Raw genomic sequence first — 8,565 nt, forward strand, 5'->3', positions numbered from 1 at the left:
TAGGAGCGTGGAGGGACAGCGCAGGAGGGGAAGACCCTCTATGAGATGGATTGATTCGGTGACTGGGGTAATCGGGATGGGTGTGTCAGAGGCAGTGCCGTTGGCGCAGGATAGAGCAGGGTTTAGGGCTGTTGTGCATAGGGTCGCTATGAGTCGCAAACGACTCGACGGCATATAACAACAACAAATGTCCTGAAGTTCACATAACCACATTCTCATCTAAGCTTTTCTTTGAGGCATTTGAAGTCTGTTTGTTAAAACCTTTGTTGTTGTTGTTGTTAGGTGTGGTTTACTAAGGTTCATACCAACACTATAAACCGCAGACCTAAATCTTGTCCATCCTGTGCACAATTATCTCTGACACTCTTGAGCCCATTGCTACACATCACTGTCTGTCCATGGGGGTCTTCCTCTTTCACAGATCTTTTCTTCCCAATCATCATGATACCACCTTGCATCGAATAGCTACAACATACCCAAAATATGAGAGACAAAGTTTTGCCATGTTTTCCTCCAAGGAACATTCTGGCTGCACTTCTAAGATGTATCTGTACTTTTGGCAGTTCATAAGATATTCCATACTCTTCTCCAGCACCAAAACGCAAAGGCATCAGTTCTTCTATCATTATTTGTTGTCCAGTTCTCAGATGCATAGCAAGTGATTAAAAAGAATCAGACACACTTTAGTCTGCAGACTGTCATCGTTGCTCTTCTGTATTTTGGAGCTCTCTGACAGCTGAATTGTCCAATGCAGTACTTTGCCTGTCTGCTAGTACCACAGTTGTTGATTGTTTGGCCAAGCAAGAAGCAGTCGTTGCCAATTTCAGTCCTTTCTCCATGTTTCTCCTATATAATACTCTCACCTACCACTGAAACCAGCTGTCAAGTTTCAATTTGTATGTGTCAGATTAAAACTCTTTTTAGTGAATTGTGCTCTAGAACTATGCTTCATAAAATTTTCTTTGGTTTTCTGTTTGCTTTTTCTTCTTGTAATGGATCACCAACTAAAGAGGACGAACCTCTTTAGTTGGAAGTTAATGACATTCAATTGCATTACCCAGGACTCCATACCAAGGCCTGCAAGTAAAATAAAAAGCTTCATTTTGGATAAATTTTGGACAGTTTTTTCAGATTTCTGCTAGCTGTTTCTACAGTACCTGCTTGAGTTCAGCATCAGTTTATTGTGTTAAATGTTAAAGTCTGAATAGGTTGCCTCAAACAACCTCAAACAGCCTCAAACAACGTCCAGAAGATGTTATTGGAGCTGGCAGAAAGGAGAAAAAGATTTCCTAACATTTGAAGTTGGCCACCAAATTGTGTTAATCATTCCATAAACAGTTCGGCAGACAACTTTCCTATGTTGCCATGGCACATATTAAATTACTGGTGTACTCTCAGGAACTTACATCCTGCCTCAGTTTATTAGATACTAAGAAGACAGCTTCTAGATTACAGTAATACCTAATTGTGAGGATTAGGAATTAAAAGTATTCTATGGAAGAAATGAATATTCATAATAAAGGATAACAAAAGTACTATGTTTATATTTGAGTGCTAAGGAGAAGGGGTTGCCATTTTTAAGATTGCATATGTGTGAGAATGTTGTGAACCCAAATTAGTACTGTATAAACTGTGCAGAATAAATTAAAACCTTTATATGTTACGGTATTAATCACTAAAATATCTTTATTATTCTTACTGCTTTTAAGATGTTAATTTGTAGTCTTCATTTGATTTATTGTTGCTAGTTGCCACCAACTGGATTTGGGCTCCTTGTGATCCCATATGTGCAAAGTAGTATCAAGGCTATGGCTTATTCCAAGCAGGTAAATGGACCTATCCCCATTTATCAAGACATAGCTGCATGGGTTAACTATTTATCACCAACCAGCTCTTTTTTTTTTTGTTTTTATCAAAATATATACCCATTCATCATCACTTTATACGTAAAATTTAGTGATATTGATTACATTTTTCATATTGTGCAACCATTCTCATCCTCTTCCAGAGCTGTTTCTTACTGCCCCTACAGTTCATCTAGTCTTTTGAGTTGTTTTCAGTTTGCTCTTAAAATAACTCAAGGCATAAATCTTCTACTATTTCAAGTATACTTGTTTAAAGGAAATTTCAAGGGATGTTTTTGGTTAAAAGATTGTATCAGAACAATAGTTTCAGAAATTTATCTACCTTCTTGACTCCAGAAAATTTAGAATCCATGAAAATTTTAATTCTGTTAGGCTTCCCTCCCCCCCCCACTCCCTTTTGATTAGGTTCTTCTCAAGACTGCTCAGAACAATGAGACATTTCCATTTTTCTGATCTCATGACATTTTGTACATGGAGATAGTAAGCCATACATACCCTGCTATTCCTGATTTTTCCTCTGTGGTAGCAGTTGAATAGAAACCAGTTTTTGTACCTTGAAGCTTTTAACATCAAGTATGTTATTAGGTCAGTTAACTAGGATGTCCCCTAAAATCCATACCCCAAATGTTCAAGCCAGGGAACTAAATCTCGTGAAGTATTTGGTTATACATAAGGGAGTGCTAGTGGTCTAGTAGATAGTAGAGTTGTGCTTCCAACCCAAAAGCAGGCAGTTAACATCCATTCATTGCTCTGTGGGAGAAAGAAAAGAATGATTACATAAATTGTGGATGCATTCATTTAATGGAAAAAATACAAAACCATTAAATGTTTATAACCTATTAGCAAGTGAATGGAGCTCGGTAAGAAGCAATTCCAAAGGCATATAGTTTGAATCCACCAATTGCTCTGCAGGACAAAGGTGGGCAGTCTTCCTCCCATGCAATTTTCTGACTCTGAAAACCCGCTATGAGTCTGCTCTCAGTCTAGAAACTACAAGAAAGTAGTTTGGATTCCCAAGTCTTTCAATAATACCTATCTAATGGAGATTCTGTTGAATTTTCAACAAGAGGCAGCCGTTAGAACAGAGCAAGGAAATGGTGCATGGTTCAAAATTGGGAAGGGTGTACACTGGGGATCTCCATACCTTTTCAACCTATTTTTTTGTGAAGAGATTGAGATTGTTAACAGCTTGAGTTTGCTTGATTCCATAAGCAATACTTTGGCACCAGCAGCCAGGAAATTAAAAGACTAATTGCATTAGAAAAGTCGGCTGTCAGAGACCTCTCCAAAGTACTGTAGAGCAGTGATAGTGATGTCATTCAGGAGATTAAGATGCACCTGATACAGGTCATGGTCTTTGCAATCACTTGCAATGCATCAGAGTGCTGGACAATAACTAGGGATGATAGAAGGAGAATTGATGCCTTTGAGCTGTGGTATATATTGAATATACCAAGGACTGCTAAGAAAACAGGTTTGTCCAGGAGCAGGTGAAACCAGGCTGCTACTTGGAGGCAAGGATTCTGGAGCTTCATCTGACATACTTTGGACATGTTGCAAGAAGGGACCAATCCTTGGAAAAAGGGACATCATGCTTGGGAGAGTGGAGGGACAGCATATGAGAGAAAGACCCTAGATGAGATGTATTGATTCAGTACCTGGGGTGATGGGAATAGGTGTCAGAGACAATATGATTGGCACAGGATAGACAGAGCAGGGTTTAGGGCTGTTCTACATAAGGTCGCTATGAGTTTCCAGTGATTTGATGACACATAACATCATTTCAGAGAAACTTTTAATTGGCAAAAAAGTTTCCAAACCTGACTGGGTTTCCTATTCTCTTTAACTACTTCACAATTTTCATCTTTAAATGCAATAATTGAAATTTAATGTTTGGGTGAAAAGTTTTACTTTGATCAAAAGGCAGAGCCCTAAGAAATGCCTTCACGTAATCCATCTAGTGTCTACATGTTTTGAAATTAAGGTTTTATATAAAATATGAGTCACCATGAAGTTCTTTTGTTTTTGACTTTTTTGATACATTCTAGAACCGTGTTGTCACATTTTTATCCTGCAGCTGGTGGGTTTGAACCATTAATCTACCAGTTAGCAGCCAAATACTTAATCACTGTGTTACCAAGGTTCCTTGTAAAATGTTAGGTAACCTAAATTTCTTTTTCAGCGGGTCCGTATGGGGTGTTTGCTGGTAGAGACGCTTCAAGAGGACTGGCAACATTTTGCCTAGATAACGATGCCCTTAGAGATGAATATGATGATCTATCAGATTTGAATGCTGTACAAATGGAGAGTGTTCGAGAATGGGAAATGCAATTTAAAGGTACCTTCTTAAATTTTTTGAAAAGGTTAAATATATGTTCAATATATATTTGACACGTAGAAATTACTCTGATGGCATAGTCTGCAGGGAGTTGGCTGCTAACCCAAAAGTGGCACCTCACCCTGGTGGTTCTAATATATAAAGTAGTTCTCTTATCCAGATTCTTGGTGTATCAATTAATTTCCTTAATCTAGACTCAAATCCCTAACCAGGAAATAACAAAATATCACCTTGAACATACAGTAATTGAAATTAAACACATTAGTAACAAACAAAGTGGCAAAGATAAAAAGAAGCTCATAGGAGATTGAGTAATAGTGGAGTAGAGACGAAAACTGAGACCTCAAAGACAAAGTACCGGATGACTCTTTGCTTCTTGCCACTCGGCCACCAGAGCTCCCTTAAAATACCATTACTTCCCTCCCCACCCCCTTGTTGTGTACTATCGAATCAGATCTGACTGGCACAGGAGGAGATTGTCCCTCCTCCAGTGGAGCTCTGATGGATTTAAACTGTGTACATTTGGGATTTCAGCAGTTTCTTGCCAGTAGGCCACCACAGATCCCTACTAGATGACGTTGTCTTCGTTTTCTTGAGGACTTCATTAACTGTCACATTGAAGAACTCCAGGTGATACTGATGGAGTATCTTTGGTTAATGACATGTTACTCTTGCAAGAATTCTTAAGCCTTATAAGTTCATGGTTGGTTGTTGTTGAAACTTTACATATACACAAAGACCAGTCATAGTGAATAGGAAGAACTTTACTTTTCATATAGAATTGAAGAGGAACCAAAATTGATAACTAATTTTATTTTGATATTTCTTTCAGAAAAGTATGATTATGTAGGCAGACTCCTAAAACCAGGAGAAGAACCATCAGAATATACAGATGAAGAAGATAACAAGGATTGAACTTTGTAAACAACCAAAGTCAGGGGCCTTCAGAACTGCAATTCTTACACAGAATGTCCAGCATCTTTGGGTATGGTTCACCTGCTGCGAAAAACATTCAACAGATTGTGTACAAGATAAATGAGTCTCACTATGAAGATTTGAATACTAGACCTTATTTATGCTGCCGGACTCATTTGTCACAGTTGTTTGTAATGTCTGGTGGGGCTTCATCGTTCAAAGGAGACGGAATTTTAAAGCGCAAGAAAGTCACGAGATTACTTTCTTTCTCTTTCTTGGTTGTTTTCACTTATTTTTTATCAAAGACAACCAGATGTGTATTTGCTCTTTAAAAAGTATATAAAATCTTTAAATATAAAAAGTATATAAATCTTTAAAAACAGCAACAACAAACCAAATCCTCAAAGGACTCTTTATTTCTCATGCAGTGTTTTTGTTTTAGCCTTGAGAGAAGAGACTGGGGAAGGGGAATTATGCATCAATTTGAGTAGTTTAGGCTACTGAAACATTAAAATGTGAGTTCCCTAACTTGTATCTTTGGGTTTTGTCAGGGAAAATAAAAACTGTTTCTAAGAAGTCTTTGGCAATTAGAAGGGATTTTAAGTGGATTTCAGTCAAAGCTAATTCTCTTAATAGTAAGATCATTTGAAACCATTCTTATCCCTTCCTTAACCCTAAAATCAAATGAATATTTATTGTGCCTTATTTCACTTACAAACTTGAGTTATTTTTAGGGAAAGCCCCTATATGAATTAGAAGTCACTACAGCAGCATTGAGACTGAAGTTAAGATTCTGTTGACCACAAAACCTTGTTATCATTCTGTACATGTAAAATGTAAATGGAATATTCAGTGTTACTGCCGTATATATTAATATACACAACCTTAATTAGAATTGTAATGGCCAAATGCATTCCCCCATGCTTTACTATTTTAAATTTTTTAAAAAAATATCAACTCTATCCCCCAACAGTTACCTAATTTTAGGAGTCTGATCATCACATCTCAATGATGTGGATCCATGGGGACATGGTATGGTTGTCAGTATGGGTGGGTGTGGCCGAGTGTGTGAGAGCACCTTGGAAGGGACTCTTTTTCTGCAGATACTGTAAATACAAGTACCATTTTAATAAAGCATGTACAATAAACCAAAATAAGGTTGAGCTGGACTTTATATACAAAATTTTAAGCCAGTGCTTTAGGATATGGTAGTCAGAATTGGGCATTTGATTCAAGATAAGGAAAAATCTTGAACATGAAAAGCAGGCACTGGTTAACCAAGTTGTACACATTGTACCACATTCACTGTAATTTAGAAAGACATTCCACTTTGTGGAATACTCAAGAGATCTGAGATTATTCAGGTAAGAATTGATTTATAAAAATGTACATATTTTGACTTTATATTTTGATGCCAACTCATACTAGAAGTAATAGCACTCCAGGCACTAGTTCTTGAACACAAACAATAAAGGTTATTGTACTGTTATTAAATTCTTACATTATTAGATTAAGTCCTACTTAATGCCCTGTATTTGTCAATTATTTTATCATGACTAGGTTCTCCATTACACCTGGTATCAGTTAAGAAAAACTGCCTTTTGGTTATATACAGAAGCTGTCAAAGAAAGTGAAGTATGTCAAAGAAAGTATGTAAAATACTACATTATATTTGGCCTTGGATGTTTTGTAGAAAGTTATGAACTTCAGCCTAACTGAAGATTGGTTGTGAACACTGAAAAGTATTGGTAAATGATTTGTGTTTTTATGTAAAATATTTTCTAAAAATAAATTTGTTCATGTCCTCTGTAGTAAATTGATACATAGATGAATCATTTGAGCCTAAAGTTCAATAATCTACACTTGTAAATATAGAAGCCCTAAATATTCATACAGTAAAAAATTATGCACTCTGTTAAGAAAAATGGGTAATTCTGTGTTTTAGACTTGAAATAAACAGTATTCTGTAGATTTTATATAGCAGTTTTATAGCAGTCTGAGGTAGGGGGGTGTTTGAAAGTTGTGGTCGTATTCATTGTCAACTGTTTCCCTGCTTAACCTGTATCGCCTAATTGTTTTAACCATTTAACGGCAGATTCTTGGGCCCTGATACAAACCTGAGCCAAAATTAAAGAGAATGGGGCTCAGAATCTTATCTGTAGGGAGTGCTTTGGTTATTTCTTATGACCAGGAACACATGAGGAACTTTCCAAGTTAAATTATGAATCTTCTTGAAATGTAACTTCTCTTTGGTTTTGTTTTTAATATATTTTTATAAAAGTACTTAACAAATTCCGTTTTTATTAACAAAACAATTTTTATACAACTTGGCACTTTTTTAAAACAAAATTCTACATCTGCCTTGGAGGAAGTGCAACCAAGGTACTCCTTAGATGCAAAGATTATAAAACTTCATCTTATATCCTGTGCGCATGTTGTCAGGTAGGACCAGTCCTTGAGGAAAAGACATCAACCTAGAAAAAGCAGAGGATGAGCAAAAGAGTGGAAGACCGTCAATGAGATAAATTCACCGTGATTGATACTATTGGTTTGTCACCATTTTCATTGCTTCCTTTTTGGGTCCCCACCCATTTGTCTCCTGCCCATTCTTAGATTCTCATTTTAATTTTAAGGGTATATGTTTAGTCTCATGTGACTAGTTAAGGGAGTACAATATTTATTGGTTATAAGTTATTATGGTTTCTTTTTTTTTTTATAAACCTAACTACAATTTGGATGAAAGAAGACCACCAGGATTGACACGAATTCCAAATTCAAAAGGTCTTATGTTTAGTTTTGTATCATTCCCTGAATTCTCTTTGGATTTCTAAATATCAGTCCTAAATCTGTTGCAGATACTTAGAATGCTATACTTTTCTGGCATCTTTGACATATGACATCTCCCAAATCCTATGTGTTCTAGCAAGTTTCAGATACAGTTATTCAGATATTCAGTTTCCTAAACCTTGGCTGTGCTGTAAGGGATGCTATTCCTGATAATAGCCTTGGTGGCTCTTGAAATTTATAGAATTTTACTCGTGTTCTACCCCAAATTAAAGTTTGTTCTAGAAAATTTGGTAATAAATTAGATTCATTTCCAAGTATAGGGTCACTAGCAGTAAAAGTTGCTTGACGACTAATGGAATGGAGTTTGAGCCCACCAGCCACTCCATGGGAGAAATCTGGCTGTTTACAGACTTACTCCCTTGGAAACCCTGTATGACTGCGTATGGTTGCTATGAGCCCGATCTATCATGATGTGTTTGATTTGGTATTTGCTGTCTAAATTGTTCATTTACTTCTATTTACAACTAGAAATCCCAACAAATTACTACTAGTATATACTGTAATGTTAACAAACTTTGTAGCCTGACAACTTTAATGAGACAACTTGACAGTATATGGCAACAAATCTTGAGGGCAGTGATTGCCTATCTTTACCCCCTG

General features: G+C 36.6%; 1 pseudogene; it reads left to right on the top strand.

The window, feature by feature from the left end:
* The window catches only part of LOC102867410, a 9,995-nt pseudogene extending 4,877 nt beyond the window's left edge, over positions 1 to 5,118 (top strand).
* The last annotated feature ends 3,447 nt before the right edge of the window (positions 5,119 to 8,565 follow it).

Source organism: Elephantulus edwardii, unplaced genomic scaffold (genome assembly GCF_000299155.1).
Source record: "Elephantulus edwardii isolate Elephantulus edwardi_28Jun2011 unplaced genomic scaffold, EleEdw1.0 scaffold00311, whole genome shotgun sequence".
NCBI classification, from domain to species: Eukaryota; Metazoa; Chordata; class Mammalia; order Macroscelidea; family Macroscelididae; genus Elephantulus; species Elephantulus edwardii.